General features: G+C 42.3%; 3 non-coding genes across 3 annotated transcripts; all 3 read left to right on the plus strand.

Annotated features, from left to right (window-relative positions):
• Positions 1–860: 860 nt before the first annotated feature.
• LOC143486586 (U2 spliceosomal RNA) lies at positions 861–1,048 on the plus strand. Its single transcript, XR_013123548.1, has one exon. It is a non-coding gene; the product is annotated as a U2 spliceosomal RNA (small nuclear RNA).
• Positions 1,049–1,684: 636 nt separating this feature from the next.
• On the plus strand, positions 1,685–1,803 carry LOC143486179 (U5 spliceosomal RNA). Its single transcript, XR_013123176.1, has one exon. It is a non-coding gene; the product is annotated as a U5 spliceosomal RNA (small nuclear RNA).
• A 13,001-nt stretch (positions 1,804–14,804) lies between these two features.
• Positions 14,805–15,002, plus strand: LOC143486590 (U2 spliceosomal RNA). The gene has a single exon (XR_013123550.1). It is a non-coding gene; the product is annotated as a U2 spliceosomal RNA (small nuclear RNA).
• The last annotated feature ends 3,750 nt before the right edge of the window (positions 15,003–18,752 follow it).

Consider the following 18,752-nt stretch of genomic DNA (forward strand, 5'->3'; position numbering starts at 1 on the left):
ACCTGCTCGTGGGGAAGCACGTGGAGATGACCATACAGGGCCGACAAGAGCTGGTGCACAAAAGGCTGTATGTGTACGTCACATTGCGACAGACGGATGGGGGTGCCGGGGCCACAGGCTAGGGAAGATCTTGGGCGGCGGCGGCACCTGACTGCACACAGACCCCCCCCGAAGTCTGGGGAGCAGTGGAGCCATGGTTTTAGAGGATCTCCTCTGGGTACCAGAAGGACAGGTAATATGTGTCTTTCTTTCAGAGTGGTGTGACAACCAGACAAAGGCAAGCTGGGGGTGGTACAGGAATGCCGGTACACAGACAGAGACTAGGACGGGTTTTAAAGAGGCAGGAAGGAAAATTTTAGGGGGTAAAAGTGGTTTTCATGTTGGGGAGAGCAACTTCCATTTTAAAGTGAATAACAGAAGGAAAAGTGTAACCTTGTTTTATCTACTTATTTATCTATTGTACTTGTTTTTAGTTTCTTGTCCATGGAAATCAACACACTGGTATGTGATGGGATGCAGCAGCATGTGGGAAAAGACCCCTCTAGTCCTTGGTGTGCAGGCAAAGTTCATTTTGTGGAGTGGAATGTTTGTGTTTATTGTGTACACTGTGCAAAGGCGCCCTCAAGTGGTGAGAAGGAGAAAGGCTGAGGCCTTCCATGGAGCAGACCTGTGGAAACCAGGAAGGAAGACTGAGTAGTATTTTGCTCTTTTATTGTGGACAATCATGTCGATTATGGAAACAAAGGACACTGACACATTCACCAGAGACAAAACTTTTATTTAAAAAGAAAAACAAATGACCATAGACCTTTTATTATATACATTGTATATTGTATATATATTCAATTGTGTGATGTGTGATATATATGTTGTATGACACAATAATAAAAAAAAATCTGTTCTTATCAGTTTAATATCTGATACGTCCTCTATATGAGGACTTCATATTAAATGGATTTTTAGAACAGGGAGGCGAAACAGGGGCTTGCCCCGTTCGCCCCACGCATCGACCTGGTATTGCAGTACCTCCAGGAACGGTGCACCTTCCTAAACGTGTGGAAAAGAAAGAGTTTGTTGCTGGTTGTATGGTATGATCAGCCTGTTTATTTTAATGAATTTGTAATATGTGTGTGTGTGTGTGTGTGTGTATGTAAATATATAAATATGTGTGTGTGTGTGTATATATATATATATATATATATATATATATATATATATATATATATATATACATATATCTTTATTTTTACATTTGTTGGTTGATTTGTCTGTCTGTCTGTCTGTGAATAAATAAAACAAAGCAGCCAAAAGCGCTCACTCCTTAAAAAAAACCAGAATAAGTAAGAATGAAGGGGAGTGAGTGGTCTCTGTCTCTCTCACTGCCTTGTCAGCTGGTCACAAATGCAGTGCGAGCGGAGGCCACTCCCCTTTCGGCAGTTTGCAGTTTTCCCTCCGTTTTTGTTCTTTTTTTTTTTTTTTTTTTTTTTTTTGAGATTGTTACTGTTTTTTCCCCTCTCTCCCTCTCTCTCTCTCTCTCTCTCTCTCTCCATTATAGCCTGCCAGCCCTGCCTGCCTGCCTGATGTTGCCAACAAGCCACAGCCCCGCAGGCTCCTCCCTTGTTACCGCGAACAAACGAGCTAGGCTTTAGGTTGGCGTAGCGGGACGCCTGAGCCTACATGGCTATAGCTCGGGTTTCTCTTCATTCACGCACAAATCCTTCGCCTTTTACTAAAGATTTCCGTGGAGGGGAACGTCAAAGAGTCAAATTGATTTTTTGGAGCGCTCTGCCTCCGGGCAGGGCCGCAACAATCTGTACAATGAGAATGTGTATAAACGTAGGGGTGGGCGTGGCACGAAGGGAAGGGTGAGCGTGCATACGTACGGCCGCTGTCTCCGCGGAGGGGAGGCCTGTGCCGGCAGGCCGGCGCCCAGGCCAGCGCCCATTTCAGGTTATCGCTTCTCGGTCTTTTGGCTAAGATCAAGGGGCGGAGAAGGGATCGACTCTCTGGAAAAGAACGGCAGCAGTCTGCTTCAGTGGCGGCGGCCATCTTACTTCAGAGAGAAATTGTACTAAATTGAAAAAATATCAGATGTAAAAAAAATTGTGTTGTATTGTCATATAGTCTTTATTGCTTGTTGGTTTGTCTTGTTTGTTTCCTTTTTTCTTCTTGCAGATTCCTGGCTGAGAGGAATTACCTTCTTCTTAGGTAGGATTGCCTGAGGGTTTTCTTGTGTACTAAGGTAAGTAAATCCTTCTTGTTGAGTTCCTGTGTGACTGGGACAGCCGTGGGCTGTTGGTGCACTCATCATGTCGGCAAACACCGGCATGAGGAGGCACCACAGCGTGCGGTTCCTCTTCAAACCAGGGACAGCTAAGGGAGGGGTAGCAATGTCTAGATTAGATTTCTCAAGACGTTTGCTACAGAAAACTTTGGGGTTTACACCTATTGAATTGAACTGTGTGATAACATTGCCACAGAACAAAGGATTTGATGTAAGCTTTCAAACAGCTGCTTTTTTGAATGATTTTTGGATTAAAATGGGAAAGGGAAGAAAAGAATTTGAAATGTTTGAAGTGGAGAGGTTGACTGACAACTCAAGGAAAACAGTCATAGTCAAAATGTTTAATGAAACAGTTAGTGGGGAAGACATTAGCACTTGGCTAAACAGGTATTGCACAGTAACTGGGAGCCCTGTAAAGGTTTTTGATGAGGATGGGGTCTGGACATGTGCATGGCGGGTGCCGATCCAGCAATGGCCAGACCCAGGGGGTTATCTGGGGCTCAAACATCTCCCCCAAACAATTGTACTGGGAATGAATAGAGGGTATATATTTTATCAGAACATGCCGAACGTTTGCAGAAAATGTGGGGAAATGGGCCATCTTGCCGAAGCATGCACAAAAATCATATGTAGGAAATGTAGGGAAATTGGCCACACTTTTGAGGAATGTACAAATAACAGACAATGCAATCTCTGTGGGAAGACTAGTCACCTCTATAGAGACTGCCCTGAATCATTTGCTAACAGGCTAAAAGTAGCAAAAATGGCGGACAATATGGCGGACCAGAAGGAATGCAGCATGGTTGTGGTTCAAGAGCCGGGAAGAAGGGCGGAGCCTGAGGTTTTGGCGGGAACCTCAGGACCGCCCCCCACTACAGCCGGTAAGGAAAAAGAGGCAGGGACAGGAGAGGTGGAGCAAATGGGAGAGGAGATTGGGGAGGAACCAAAAGAAAAAGAAGTTGTAGGAACAGAGAGTGAAGTATCTGGTACATCGGGGGATATGGAGGTAAGTCCAAGCTTAGTGGTAGGTAGTGGAAACAGCAATGAAGAGGAAGATGAATTACCATGTGGGCAAGTGATGAAGAGGGTGGCAGAATCACCGTTGGGTGTTCCACAGGAGAAGAAGACGAGAGCCGAGGAGTCTTCAGCGGAGAGCATCTCCAGAAACTGGCCCCTGGGGTCCCCTAATGACATAGCTTTTTTGCACATACCTGTGTCATCTTCTACTCCCAGCAAACAGGGGGAGCAGCCTGAGGAGCAGTCCAGTAAGCGGCCCGGTGAGAAGCCCGCTGAGCAGCCCATGGAACAACCTGGTGAGCAGCCTGTGGACCGGCCCGGTGAGCAGCCTGCTGAGCAGCCCGTGGCTCAATTCGCTGAGCAGCTCGCGGAGCAACCTGGAAAACAGCCCGGTGAGCAGCCTGGAGGACAGCCTGGGGAGCAGCGAATAAAGAAAAAGAATCGAGAACGGAAGAAAAAGAAAGCCAGGAGGGAAGAAGAGGTGTCATTGGTTTAAATAAAGGTTTGATTTTGACTTATTTAAATAAAGGTACATTAGGGGTTTTATCCTTTTTTTATGGGTATTTATTCACACACTAGCTATTTAATGAAACACTGGTTTTTACTTCTCTTTTACATGGCTATCACAATAGCTACAATAAATGTAAGGAGTATAAGATCACCAGTAAGGGCAGATCATATTTTAGACTTTTTATATAAGCAAAAGGGGGATGTCTTCCTATTACAGGAATGCTCCCTCCCCTTTTTACAATCTTATAGAAAATGGGAAGAGAAGTGGAAGGGTAGTATCTCAGTGTGGAGTGGATCAAATTTTAACAGAGCAGATGGGGTGGCAGTTTTAATAAAAAATACCACAATCACAATTAAAGAGGTAGAAATAATACAAGCAGGAAGGGTCTTATCACTAGTTTTAACTTGTATGGGGAGTGATTTTAGGGTTTTGAATGTATATGGTTTTACAGAAAAACAGGAAAGAATGGATTTACTGCAAAAGTTAGAAATGCATGTGTTAGGTAATACACCATTGATATTGGGGGGAGATTTTAATTGTGTCATTGACAAAGGAGGCAGACAAAAACAAAACACAGATTTTAAATTAGATAAAACATCTAGATACTTACAGAAATTAATAACAGATTTTAAATTGGTTGATAGTTTTAAGCATACACACAGGAAGGATGAAGGTTTTACATGGCGCAGTGCAGATGGCACAAAGGCATCTCGCATTGATTATGTGTTTACCAGAGGGTGTACTGTGACAAACACAGACATGTTGCCTGTATATTTCTCAGATCACAACATGTTGAAATGCACTATTGTACTGGGAGACGGTGGGGACTTAGGGGCGGGGCTATGGAAATTAAACACCTCACTATTGGAAGACATAGAAATACAGGCGGAGTATATAAGACGATACGAGCAGTGGAGATCACTACAGGTCTTTTTTAATTCAAAGTTGGAATGGTGGGTGACGATTAAAGTAAGTAAAAGATAACTGAATATGTTAAGTTTATGATTGGTAGGGGTGGGGCCTGTTTGAATCGGACCACTGCACAGTGCGCATGAAGAGTTGTTCTGGTTGTGCATATTGATTGAAGAACCTTTCGTTATCACCCCGCTGCAGCCCAAATGTATGAGTTTTGAAATGAGTGTTTCTTCAAATGAGTGTTTGCAATGTTGTCAGCTTTCAGTGTATGTAACTTATTTAGTTAACACAAATATATTCTTATCGGTTCATATAGCACTAGAGCATGTGTCTGGCATTCCTGTCCGATCATAGTTTAAGTATAACCGTAGCGTTGAAATATGTGTTCTGACGGTTCGGAGATTATGGCTAATTTCAACTATTAGTGTTGTATATTTTTATATTGAGGCGTCGGTCCAATGGGGGACGGCGCTGCTTCCCATGAGTCCTTGCGACTCCGGTATCGTTCTCTGTTAATGTGATGTCTATGCATCTAAGTTGATTGATTTGTGTACTTGATTATGTGCGTTGGTTTAAGTTTCCCTTCATCAGTTTATGTAGTTGTACTGTGTGAATTATTTCATGCCATGTTTGTGTAGTGTTGTCATGTTATTGCCATTCCCTCATGTTTCGTGTATACATTAAGTCTATTTTAAGTCTATTTTATTCATATATTGTCATTGTTTGAGTGTCGTCTACGTTTCAGGCCTTCCCCTAGTCTGACTATACCTTTGAGGTTCACATATTGTGTTTGGTTAAGGGTTAAGTGTTTTCATTCGTTGGTCTGGCGTTCGTATGAGTTCTTTTCGTCTACGTTGTAGTTTGTTTTGGTCTCAGACTACACCTTAGGGATCATAAATCAAGTCTGGTTGTCAATTAGTGCGTGTGTCGTTTATTGTGTTGATCAGTTGGGTTTGATATGCTGACGGTCTTTTATATTTTAATTGGTTGTTGGGTTTGTCCTGTTAAATGTTAGTGGTTTCTCTGTATCCCATCTATATATTGGCTAAGTCATCTGTTCAATTTCTTCCTTCGTTGTTAAACAAATAGTATAGTCTGTTCTTTGTCTGAGGTGTTCTAGTTTTGAATTGTAAGTAGGTGTTGAAATGAGGTCTAAGTGTAGTTTGGTTTGTGTGTACGTTATGCCTTGGTTTTGTCCTTCCTCTGTATTTAGTAAAAGTAATCAATCTTAGTTGGACGTCTTGAGAAAAAGTGCCTCGCCGCGCGTGCACCTGTCGCATGAGGACAGTGTGCATAGACAAGCATTCCCGCCGCTCTAAAAGTTACATTTCATTCGTGTATTTGCATCCGCCTCCTAACAGAGAATCGTTACATCTTCGGAAAATAGACCGACTGGTTAAAAGTGCGCACGTTTAACTCGCAAAATTATCATACGCGGAAGATCTAAAAAGATTTAGATCTGAGACACATAAACGTGCAGCAAAAGGAATTTATTCAGGAATTAATGTAATAGTAGAAACTGTACTAATAGATAAAACCGACGTTGTTGAGTTTAAAAAGCGCGAGCCGCCCCTTGATACTAGATATTAATACTTAAGGCTAGAAAAAGGGAACTCGTGCCGTGGGGTAAAAAGTGTTAACTGCGTTTTAGAAGGGACTTGGATGGAGTTAGTTATATATAGCACACACACAGGGGTAAGTGAAGAGAGTAAAGGTAACATGTCGGAGAGAGAAACAATGCGGGGCAATGGTTTGAAGTCAGGAAGTGTCTCCCTAGTAGAGGAACTGATAGAAGCCAGAGAAGAATGATGTAATGTCACAGAACAGCTTCTCTCACTCCAGCATTTTGCACTAGAGTGTTCTGAGTTGATGAGTCTGTAGGCCCGTACCAGGGCACTAGATCTAGGAAAAGTGAATCAAAATTATAGGAAGTTTTAAACATGCCATTTGTGCACAGGCCCACTGGCCTTGGAGAATATCAGCCTCTGCCATTGACTGATGTCACTGCCCTGTCTGACCAACTTCCCCCTCTCAGTGAGGGAGGAGGCAGTTGGCTAGCTAAACTGGACAAGCTGTCAGCAGGAAAGAGCTTGGCTCTGGGAGATTTAGAGGAGGGGTAATAATAATAATAAATAAACATAATAAAAATAAATACTTGAAATCGTTTACACTGCGGGCCCTGAATATATAATCCATGAAAGTAGTTTTTTGGATATTAATCAATGTTTCCATGTTTTTCTAATTTTTGGAATGGGTCTGTGAGTGGTCAGTTCAATATGAGGAACCTGATGCCAGTTAAAGTGACTAGGGAACAATTAATAATAATAATCTATATTTGTATAGCACCTTTCATGCATACATGCAACTCTAAGTGTTTTATAGAATAAATAAATAATAATAATAAAAGAAACATTAAAAGGGAGTAAAGAGAAAAGACAAAAAGAAAATGTTAAAAGAAATTAAAGATAAAAAGGAATCAAACCTAATAAAATAATGTAATAAAGTGACAAATTATAAAATAATAGAAAATATTGCAATAAAGTAAATAAGATGGCAATTAGAACAGAGTTGGAGTTTCTTAATTAAAAGCAGATTTAAACAGGAAGGTTTTGAGACTCTTCTTGAAGCTGGGCAGAGATGAAATGTCTCTGAGCATGTTGTTGCACTACAACAGTCCTCAGAGCGGGGGTCCGCCCCAGAGACCTCAATATGTCCCCTAAGTGTATTATTTTATGCAGTAGTATCAACAGTTTGGGTCTAACCTAAATTTTAGAAGAAGGGGTTTTGGGAAGGGGCAAGGAAGGTCACAGTGATCCTGGCAACTTCGTTGTGGCAGGTGGGGTGGATGTTCTCTTTCTGTTCAGGAGAGTCATTGGGCGAAAGAGAGTCCCCACAGAACCGTAGGATGAAGGAGGGCCAGAGATCAGAGGTCCAGCACCAAACCCTTCAGCAGCACCAGGGCAATGGCGGGGCCCTGATGAGAACTCGGACAGCAAAGCTACGGCAAACCCTATGTTGTCCCTCACTGGCGGTACTCAAAGACTATCATTTCTGGCTGGAGAATATCAAAGTCTGCACAGAACTGTTTTAATGACTGTACAATGCGGCAAGCAGGCCACTAAACACAGGTTCCTGAGATCAAAGACTTCACCTGTTAACCTGTGGAAGAGACATTACAAATGCACTGTTCACAGACAGCAGACACCTGATGTCCACAGACTGGCCTCCACGGTTGCTATCTACAGGGGTTTCCTGAAGCCTCACTCATGAACCGCGAGGGGCGTCCACTCCCAGTTCATTTCCTGGAAGCCGGATCACTTTGATTGAATGTCCCGCCACCCGACCCACTTCATGCTATATTGTTTTATGACACAGCAGGGGATCCAATTAATGGGAGGAATTTGAGGAACAGCTACTGGGGCCTGGGGGTGCTGCAACCCCTGCAAAGCTGAGACATGCCCAGCAGTGCTGGTATATGATGGGAGATTCAGCCACTCCACACATCTCATTAGCTTCACACACGGGTCACATGGGAAAGGAGTAGGTAAGCATGATAAGGAGAGCCAGTACACTGAAAAATTTGGAGTATGGTTTACTAAAAAAAAAAAAAAAACTTAGGAAAGTTTTTCCACGTAGAAACAGCAAGTAAATTTAACAAAGTATATATTTAAGTAATGTTTACTCATAATTTCAGTGTATTTAACTACAAAATGTTTATGGTTTACTTTGCTATTTAGACTACAATATACAAATGTATTTGAAGACAAACTATTATAAAGAAACGCAAAGTATTGTATATAATTTTATGTGAGATTCTTAAGTCACCAGCCGGGAATATATTATTCTTTTAGATAGTACTTAAATGAACTTAATTATATTTACAAAGTCAAAAATAATTTTTTACAGAGTACAGCAAGGCATTGGGTAACAACTAACTTTCTGAAGAGTGAGCTAATTTAAATCTTTTAATACCTAGTTTATTAAATTTATAGTATTTCGCCACTACAGAGAAAGACAATACATTAAACTAAAACAGGCATTGGCACAGGCCGTGGACTTGGCAGTTGCTGATTAAAACGTACCATTCTTAGAAGTTTCTGAAACACAGTCCTGAATGTGATTTCAGGAAAAGGGGGTGAGGAAGTCAAGTTCCTGTTAGACTGCACACAGCATGAAGCAGAAGTCGCACACACACAGTTACAGGATATCAAAAGGGGGGGCGAGCTGAGAGACACAGGCAAGCAGGTTGTGTCACAGGAGCCCATCAGATGGTTTGCAGGGCAGACGAGGAGTGATCTCCTCTACCACAGGGCCCAGAGCTACTTAAACTACAGGAAAAATCTACCCCAGAGAAAAAATTAAATAAATAAATAAATTAATGAAATAAAATAAAATGGCATTGTTGAACAAAGATGGTAAGAGATAAGGAAGTCTGGGAAGGACCAAACGGGGTACAGAGTCTATTGATCAAACCAGTGTGAACTGAGGCACACAGGGTAGCACGTGGGTAAAAATACATGAAGGAACATTTTAGTTACTGATGGCACCTATACTGACGTAATAGCAGACTGGACAGAGTAATGTGATATTTGAAATGTGCAGAAAAGCTGTAGTGCTTTAAGACCAGGTCTAAGCAAGTTCCCTGGACCACAGGAGCTAAGATAATATAGGATATGATAATTCTTTGTTAATCACTCAGTGAGGAAATTTGCATTGTTACAGCAGCAGGGAATAGTGTAAGGAAATACACATATGTAAGATTATATACATATGCAATGGATGTAGGAGAAGAAATTCAGATTGACTACATGGATATGTTAATACAAATACAGGACTAAGGTATTTGTTAGAGGTTGTGGATAAATTCTCAGGTTGGGTAGAAGCATTTCCACCAGGGCAGAGGACTAAGTCAGTCTGCAAAATGTTGATAAAATTACTGGATACTGCAAAGTTGTTTACTAAATTAAGTGTGCTCAGATAATGGGATGCACTTCACTAGCTAGGAGCTAAAATTTGTGGAACAAAATTTGCGTTTGAGACACAAATATGGGTTGGTTTATCATTCTCAATCTCAGGTTAAAGTGAAAATTATAAATGGTAAGTATAAAGGTAAAGGTATGTACACAAATGTATTTGTATGGTTGGCCAGAAGATCTTCAGTGAATTTTGTTGCAGGATTCACTCCGTTTGAGCTCATGACAGTGAGAAGTTTTCGGGGGTCCCCCAATGCGCTTGCGAAACCGGACAGGTACACTCGGGGTCGTACAAAGGTTACAATGTACTAAAAAGCAATTTGTGAAGCTTATTCTGTCCAGATACAAGGAGAGGAGTCAGAACCAACATCATGAGCAGACCTCCCCGTCACCAAATGGGTCCTGCTCAAGGTCATCAAAGGAAGTGGTCAGAGCCCAGGTGGACCAGTCCAGTCGAGGTCACTGAAGGGAACATCACACTCCGTCCTACTGAAGGGCAAAGGAGAAACGTGGTACAACCTCAGCCGGTGCTGAGCATCAGAACCAGCGCGCCGAGATACGGAGCTCTCAAGCAACGGGTCAGAATAATTTACCCGAGAGCAGAGGTACATCAGGAGGACAGTCTATCCTCACCTCCAACGCGGGCAGAAGAATAGATGACGCTGGCAGAGATGGAGTAAAAGTTTTGTGATGGATTTGGATTTTTAGTAATATTTTCTAATGTTGTTTTACAGGCCTTGTGTAACATTGTTTATTTGACTACATGTTTTTGTATTATTATTGAAAGTAGTAGCAGTGTGATTGTTAGTATTTAACAGCATGATGGGTCACCAGGATCTTACAGGGGACTGCCCCCTGTCTATGTGGGTCTATGGTGGGTCAAGGCCAATATTGTTTTAATGGAAGATGCATAATTTGAGTTTGCTTGGAGAGTTTCACATAAAGCTTCAGGAGTTGACAATCCTACTACTGGCCGGCTGGAACGGTCATTTAGCAAGTATAAAGTTCAAGGGTTAGCATTATTTTCTCAGAGAGACGCACATCCTACCAAAAAACTAGTTACTAATTGGGATGTTTCATCTGTAGTACTAGCACATCCCCAGCACAGTTCGCGTGCCGTATATCTAGTAATAGGAGTAATAATAATAATAATAATACATTTTATTTAACAGCGCCTTTCTGGCACTCAAGGTCACCTTACATGAAGCAAAAAACAGAAATAATAGAGTAAAAGCAGCAAATAATAAAATAAAATAAGATATAACAATAAAAATGAATAAATGAATGAGCAGACCATAGAGATCAGCAGTTATAAGCAGATTTAAAAAGATGAGTTTTGAGACCTGACTTAAAATGTATGATTGATTGAGAGTTTCTCAAGTCTGGGGGAAGAGCATTCCACAATCTAGGGGCGGAGCTACTGAACGCCCGACCGCCCATGGTGCTGAGGTGTGTAATGGGGACAGACAGGTGTGTAGAAGCAGACGATCTCAGTGATCGAGAGTGAGAGGTGATGTTAATAAGGTCTAATATATATGGAGGTGCGAGATTATGAATTGCTTTGAAAGGGAGAAGGATTTTGTATTGTATGCGTTGTGTAACTGGGAGCCAGTGTAGCTGGTGCAGAACAGGAGTGATGTGATGGAAGGATGGTGTTCTTGAAATAATACGCGCAGCAGAGTTTTGAACCATTTGAAGTTTGTTTAGTAATTTGAGGGGAAGACCAAAAAGAAGAGAATTGCAATAATCCAGGCGTGAAGTAACAAGACTGTGAACCAGAATAGCAGTAGTGTGAGGGGAAAGAGAAGGGCGGAGACGATTGATATTTCGGAGGTGAAAATAAGCAGATCGTGTGATATTGTTGATGTGAGATTGGAATGATAGAGTATTGTCCAGGATGACACCCAGGCTCTTTACCTGAACTAAAGGAGAAACAGAACAATTATCAATAGTGAGGGAGAAATTATTTACTTTGGAGAGATTTGATTTGGTGCCAACAAGTAGCACCTCAGTTTTATCGCCATTTAATTTGAGAAAGTTGTGAGAGAACCAGGTCTTAATTTCAGATAAACAATCAGTAAGAGAGGGCATGGGAAAGTTGGAATTGGGCTTACTAGAGATATAGAGCTGGGTGTCATCCGCATAGCAGTGAAAATTAATATTGTATTTGCGGAAAATATTACCTAGGGGGAGAAGGTATACTATGAACAGAAGGGGGCCGAGGACAGAGCCCTGAGGGACGCCAGTGATAACAGGAGAAGGTTGAGAGGTGAAGGTTTTAAGCTGGATAAACTGAGTTCGGTTAGAAAGATATGATTTGAACCAATTCAATGATGTGTGAATTATTCCAATGGAGGACAGTCTATGAAAAAGTGTGGAGTGACATACAGTATCGAAGGCAGCAGTGAGATCCAGAAGAATAAGAATAGAAACAAATCCAGAATCAGTTGCAAGTAGGAGATCATTGGTTACTCTAACAAGTGCTGTTTCAGTACTGTGAGAGGAGCGGAAACCAGATTGAAATTTTTCGTAAAACCTGTTATGTGATAAGTGAGAGTGAAGCTGAGCGGAAACTACTTTCTCCAGTATTTTTGACAGAAATGGCAGATTGGAGATAGGGCGTAAGTTATTAAAATCAGTCGGATCAGCACCAGGTTTTTTCAAAATCGGGGTAATAGCTGCAGTTTTAAAAGCTGTTGGTACAATCCCAGTCGTGAGAGAGGAGTGAATGATAGCAGTAATAAGAGGAAGTAATGAAGGAAGACAGGGTTTAACCAGTGTTGTGGGAAGAGGGTCCAGTGTGCAGGTGGATTGCTTAGCTTTAGAGATGAGATTAGAGAGTTCCGAAATAGAAGGAAGAGAGAAAGATGACAAATGAGTTGGAGAAAGAGAGGAGTCGGACACTAATCTAGGAAATGTAGGAGACGGTTGGGGAGAGTTGGGTGGTTATTCCAATGTAGAAGAAGCTTAGTGAGAAGCTTAATCAGCAGTAAGATTGAGAAGGAGGAACCACAAAGATGATTGGGTATAATGTCATTGTTGGAGTCAGAAGATGAGAAGGTAGTTTTGGATTAACTTAAAGTTTGATCTATTTAGAGATCAAAAAGGGGGAATTGTTGAGATTTACATTTTAATCCCTTCATATATTGTTTACATTACAGTATTGATCAAGCAGCTTATCATAATCCATATATAATTTGACCAGTCTTAAAGTATTAATCAAATTTCTAATATTAATCACTTTATGTTTTGCTTACAGTATAGTATTAATCAAATAGCTAATTATCAAGTGTGTCTGAGAAAAGGCCTGTATGCTCTGTCCCATATTCCAAGTGCCTGTCGTTTTCTAAAAGAACAGGATGCTTAAGAAGAAGAATAAGAATGTATATCAATCAATCAATCAATCAAATTTTATTTATATAGCGCTTTTTACAACAGTTGTTGTCACAAAGCAGCTTTACAAGTGCCGAGTCCTAGCCCCCAGTGAGCAAGCCAAAGGCGACAGTGGCAAGGAAAAACTCCCTAGTTTTTTGCATGAGGAAGAAACCTTGAGAGGAACCAAGACTCAGGGGGGGAACCCATCCTCCTCTGGCCGACACCGGTCACCATGACAACAACAACAATATAGACAGAATGTAGACAGAATGTAAAAGATGCAATAATGTCAATTTAGACCGAAAAATATGTAATAATGTCCATCATGGTGTAGGCATCCGGTTAGGCAGGAGGTGGCCGGCCAGGATGGATCGCTTGTCTCTCCTCATCTCATTATTCCTCAAGCAGGCGGGCAGCCATGTGGAGAAATGAAACAGGGAAAATCAGGGAAAATATCAGTTTGACAGGACCAGGAAGCGAAGGCCTCTCTCCCACTCTTAGTAAGGAAACATCTGTATGTTTAACGTATGTGATCTACGTGCAACTCCTATGTATGGAACCACTATTAAGTCTGTGAAAATCATAATTGGCAAAAGTCATTGTAAGATTTAGGGAAAAAACAAGATGAGCTCAGCGGATTGTGAATGTCTTAGACAATCAGCCTTTGTCTAACAGGCTAGGTTAGGGAAAGTCCAAAAGAAACGGGGGGGCTTATACCCAGGCCACACTATATAGAACAGGAGGAAAATGTGTCGGGCAGAGACCTGCGCACAGAGCCATAGGGTAGAGTAGATAGGCTTGTGTGTGTTCTCTCCAGAGCGCTCTGTATTTTTGTATACATTTAATAAAAGGATAAAGACAAGACTGGTAATGTTTTCTCTTGCAATCAACGAGCATGCTGTGCTAGGTGAAAGAGGATCAAAGCACGACAGACGCCATCTGGGGAGCCAGAAACCTGCTGGTGGGGAAACGAGTGGAGCTGCCAATCCGGGGCCGTCTTAAGCTGGTTGAGGCCTGTCAGCGCGACTATGCAGCACATCGTCATTCGGAGGGGGGTGCCGGGACCACCTAGGCAAGGTCAAGGGCCGCCACGGTCCTCGCTGCGTGCCGACGCACCTCAGTTACATCAGAGGAGCAGCACGCCGCGGTTTCAGAGGGCCTCCGCTGTGCGTGCACGGGGCAGGTCCGGGTCTGTGGAGGCGGGCCACCGGCTCCCGCCCATGCACACGGAACAATGGACAAGCAAACAACGTAGAAACAAGAGGGGTTTTCCCTTCCTCAAAAGAAGTTTTTGCTTCATGAAGCAGTGGAATGTTGTTAAAACTAAAATGCTGATACCACATACATATATGTGGCAGGAGGCGCAGACTGGGGACTTCATGTGGTTTTACTTGATGCTCTTTGGACTTCATGCCTATTACCATTCCAGATTGTTTTTAGCCCTTCATTGTAACACTACTCTTACTCAAGAATACACACAGACAAGCAAAGAGACTTTTATTTGGAATTTCAATTGTACAAGTTTCAGTGTGGACTTCACTTGATGTTTTTAAGACTTCATGCCTTCCACTGTTTCAGATTGCTTGTAACCTTTTATTGTCACACCAATTTTTTTCTCAAAAAAACAGACACTCAAGCAAAGAAACTTATTCTGAAAATTGTATTGTACAGCAAAGTTGAATGTATGTTTTATTGCATGAGGCAAATCTTAAAATGTAAATGGTGAAATGTACCTGTTTTGGTGACAATAATAAAAAATAAAAATTAAAAAAAATCTGTTCTTATCAGTTTAATATCTGATACGTCCTCTATATGAGGACTTCATATTAAATGGATTTTTAGAACAGGGAGGCGAAACAGGGGCTTGCCCTGTTCGCCCCACGCATCGACCTGGTATTGCAGTACCTCCAGGAACGGTGCACCTTCCTAAACGTGTGGAAAAGAAAGAGTTTGTTGCTGGTTGTATGGTATGATCAGCCTGTTTATTTTAATGAATTTGTAATATGTGTGTGTGTGTGTAAATATATAAATATGTATATATAAATATGTATATATATATATATATATATATATATATATATATATATATATATATATACATACACACACACACACACACATATTACATATTGGCCAGCGCCCATTTCAGGTTATCGCTTCTTGGCTAAGATCAAGGGGTGGAGACAGCGATCGACTCTGAGTGGCAAAAGGGACTAACCTTTATGTGGTTTTTTCCAAGTCATTTCAGAGGGAAATTGTTTTCGGATCTTTATTGACCTACTTTGCACTTGTTAAATTTAAATTTTATAGCTAATTTATATTTTGGTTTGTGGAATTGTGTTTTTTTTTTGTGTGTGGTTGGTACTCTGCTTTTATTACAGGACTTTCCTGGGATTTTACAAGGTAAGCGCTTTTAACTTTTTACACCTATTATCTTAGTTTTTAAAGGGTAGATAGCTGTGGGTGCCTCCACCATGTCGGCTGCTCGTGCCGGCATGAGGAGGCACCACAGTGTGCGTTTCTATTTAAAAACTAGGGGAGAGGAAAAAGTGACTATGTCAAGACTGGATTTTTCTAGAAAATATATGCAGAAAATTTTGGGTTTTACCCCAACGGCATTTAATTGCATCATTGCTTTGCCACAAAACAAGGGGTTTGATGTGAGCTTTTGCTCGGCTCCCTTATTAAATGATTTTTGGGTTAGACTACAAAAGGTACAAGAACAGTTTAGAATTTTCAATGTGGAAAAACTGACAGACTACACTAGGAAGACAGTAATAGTGAGAATGTTTAATGAAACGGTATGTCCTGAAGACATTTGTGCTTGGCTAAAGAGGTATTGTACTGTGATGGGAGATGCAGCAAAAGTGTTTGATGAAGACAGTATTTGGACTTGTGCTTGGCGGATACCAGTTAAACAGTGGGAAGAGGAACATAGTTATATGGGGTTAAAACATTTGCCACAGACAATAGTACTGGGTGAAAACAGAGGGCACATCTTTTATCAAAATATGCCAAAAGCTTGTAGGAAGTGTGGTGAAATGGGACATTTGGCTGAAGCATGTGATAAGAGTTTTTGTGGTAAATGTAGAGAAATTGGGCATACTTTTGAGGAATGCCCAAATGGCAGAAGGTGCAACCTCTGTGGGGATTTTAACCACCTCTTCAGAGATTGCCCAGAATAATTTGCCAACAAATTAAAAAAATCTAAGATGGCCGCCAAGCATGGTGCTGCAGAGGACAAAATGGCTGGGGAGAAGGAGCAGGAAGTGGAGGAGGAGTCGGAGGCGGGGCCGAGTGGTGTGGTGAGCAACCCACAGCCTCCCCAGCAGGGGGCAGACCAGGGGGCCAGCGAGGTGGTTACGGGCGAAAGGGTTACAGGAGACAAAGAAGGAGGAGAACAGATGCAAGAAACAGGGCAGGAAGAAGTGGGAAGGGAGGCCAGGATTATTGAGAGTAGGGAGGAGACAGAGAAGGGGGAAGGGGATAACAATGAAATGGAGCAGGTTTTTTTTATTCAGGGGAAACAGGGAGCAATTTAATTACGATGGAGGGGGAGGAAGAGGATAGTGGGGAGGGAGAGGAATTACCATGTGCACAGGTGGCCAAGAGGACAGCGGAGTCTCCCCTGAACGACCAACGGGAGAAGAAGACCATGGCGGAGGAGGAAGGAGGAGGGTCGGCGGAATCATCCTCCAGATCATGGCTAGGAGGATCGCCAAACGAGATCTCTTTTTTACATTTCAAGCTTAGGTCCACACCTCAAAAGGACAACCACCAGGAGGAAGAGACACAAATGGAGGAGGAAAGGTAGGCGGAACAGCCGGCAAAACAAAGAGGACAGAATCCTCTTAGCCATTCTAATGTATTTACTCTTTGATATTGATGTTTTATGTGTTTGAGTTGTTGTGTATTTTAAATGTTACAGTTATTGGAAACATTTCATGGTTATTGTATTGTATGGATTGTGAAATGATGAATATTTCCAGGGAGGATATTGTGAATTGGAATTTTGTTGAAAAATTAATTGAACTGTATTGTGTTTTGTACTGTCTAGGGTATTCTGGAGTGGAGAGTGTATTGCAAGGTAAGTGTATTTTGTGTCCTTTTGTGATCTTTTTGTGGTCCTTGTTTAAGTGTATTTGAAGGAAGGAGGAACATTTGAGTAAGAGCAGCTGTGAGTGACTCCACCATGTCGGCTAGGGCCGGCATGAGGAGGCACCACAGTGCGCTTTCTTTTTAAAAATGGAGTAGATGGAAGGTATATGTCGCGGTTGGATTTCTCTAGGAGGTTGTTACAGAAGGTGTTGGGTTTTACCCCGATAGAATTGAATTGTGTAATTGCATTGCCACAAAGTAAGGGGTTTGATGTTAGCTTTCAGACTGCAGCCTTTTTGAGTGACTTTTGGAAGAAAATGGAGGGGGGGGGAAAGGAATTTGACAATTTTGATATTGAAAGGCTGACAGACAATTCTAGGAAAACAGTGATAGTTCGAATGTTTAATGAGACAGTGAGTGGAATGGACATTTGTGTTTGGTTGGGGAGGTATTGCACAGTAACTGGCAATCCTATGAGGGTTTTAGATGAGGACGGTGTTTGGACGTGTGCATGGCGGGTCCCTATCCAGCAATGGCCGGATCCCAAGGGCTACTTGGGGTTGAAACAGCTGCCCCAGGTAGTGCTGTTGGGAGACAACAGAGGCTACATTTCCTATCAAGGAATGCCAAAGTTGTGTAGGAAGTGTGGGGAAATGGGGCACCTCGCAGAGGCTTGCACACAGGTTTATTATAGGAAGTGCAGGGAAATTGGACATGTCTTTGAGGAATGTACTAATGGCAGAAGTTGCAATCTATGTGGAGAGAATACCCATCTCTACAGAGACTGCCCAAAATCTTTTGCCAATAAATTAAAGGCAGACAAGATGGCGGCCAATATGGCCGACAAAGACGGAGCCAGCATGGCCGGGGAAGAAGAAAGGGGAAGAAGGGCGGAGCCAGAGGTTTCGGCGGGAACCTCGGGACCGCCCCCTATGGCAACAGGTAAGGAAGGGGAGGCAGGAGCAGGAAGTTCGGAGGCAACAGGGGAGGAGCTGGAGGAGGAGTCAAGGGAAAGGGAAGAAATAAGACCAGAAAATGAAGCACTGGGTAGCTCCAGTGAGGTGGAGGTAAGTACAGGGACAACGGGAGGTGAGGGTGAAAGCAATGAAGACGAGGAAGACCTGCCATGTGGGCAGGTGATGAAGAGGGCGGCAGAGTCTCCACTGAATGACCAAAGGGAGAAAAAGACGAGAGCTGGAGGGTCTTCACCAGAAGACAGCACCAGATACTGGCCTCAGGACTCCCCAAATGATATGTCCTTTTTAAACACTCCAGTAAAAGTTTCTACCCCTAGCAGGCAGGAGGAGGAGTTTGACGAGCAACCCGGCGAGCAGCCCGGCGAGCAACACGGGGGACAGCCAGGGGAGCAGCGAAGGAGAAAGAAGGGTCGGGACAGAAAGAAGAAGAAAGCCAAAATGGAGGAAGAAATATCGCTGGTTTAATAAAGGTTGGATTTTAGACCTTTTAATAAAATATTAGGATGATTGGGTTTTATTGGGCCATTATGTGAAAACATGGGTTTTTATATATTAATTTTAATCATGGCTATTACATTAGCCTCCATAAATGTTAGAAGCAT

This window comes from Brachyhypopomus gauderio, unplaced genomic scaffold (genome assembly GCF_052324685.1).
Source record: "Brachyhypopomus gauderio isolate BG-103 unplaced genomic scaffold, BGAUD_0.2 sc44, whole genome shotgun sequence".
NCBI lineage: Eukaryota > Metazoa > Chordata > Actinopteri > Gymnotiformes > Hypopomidae > Brachyhypopomus > Brachyhypopomus gauderio.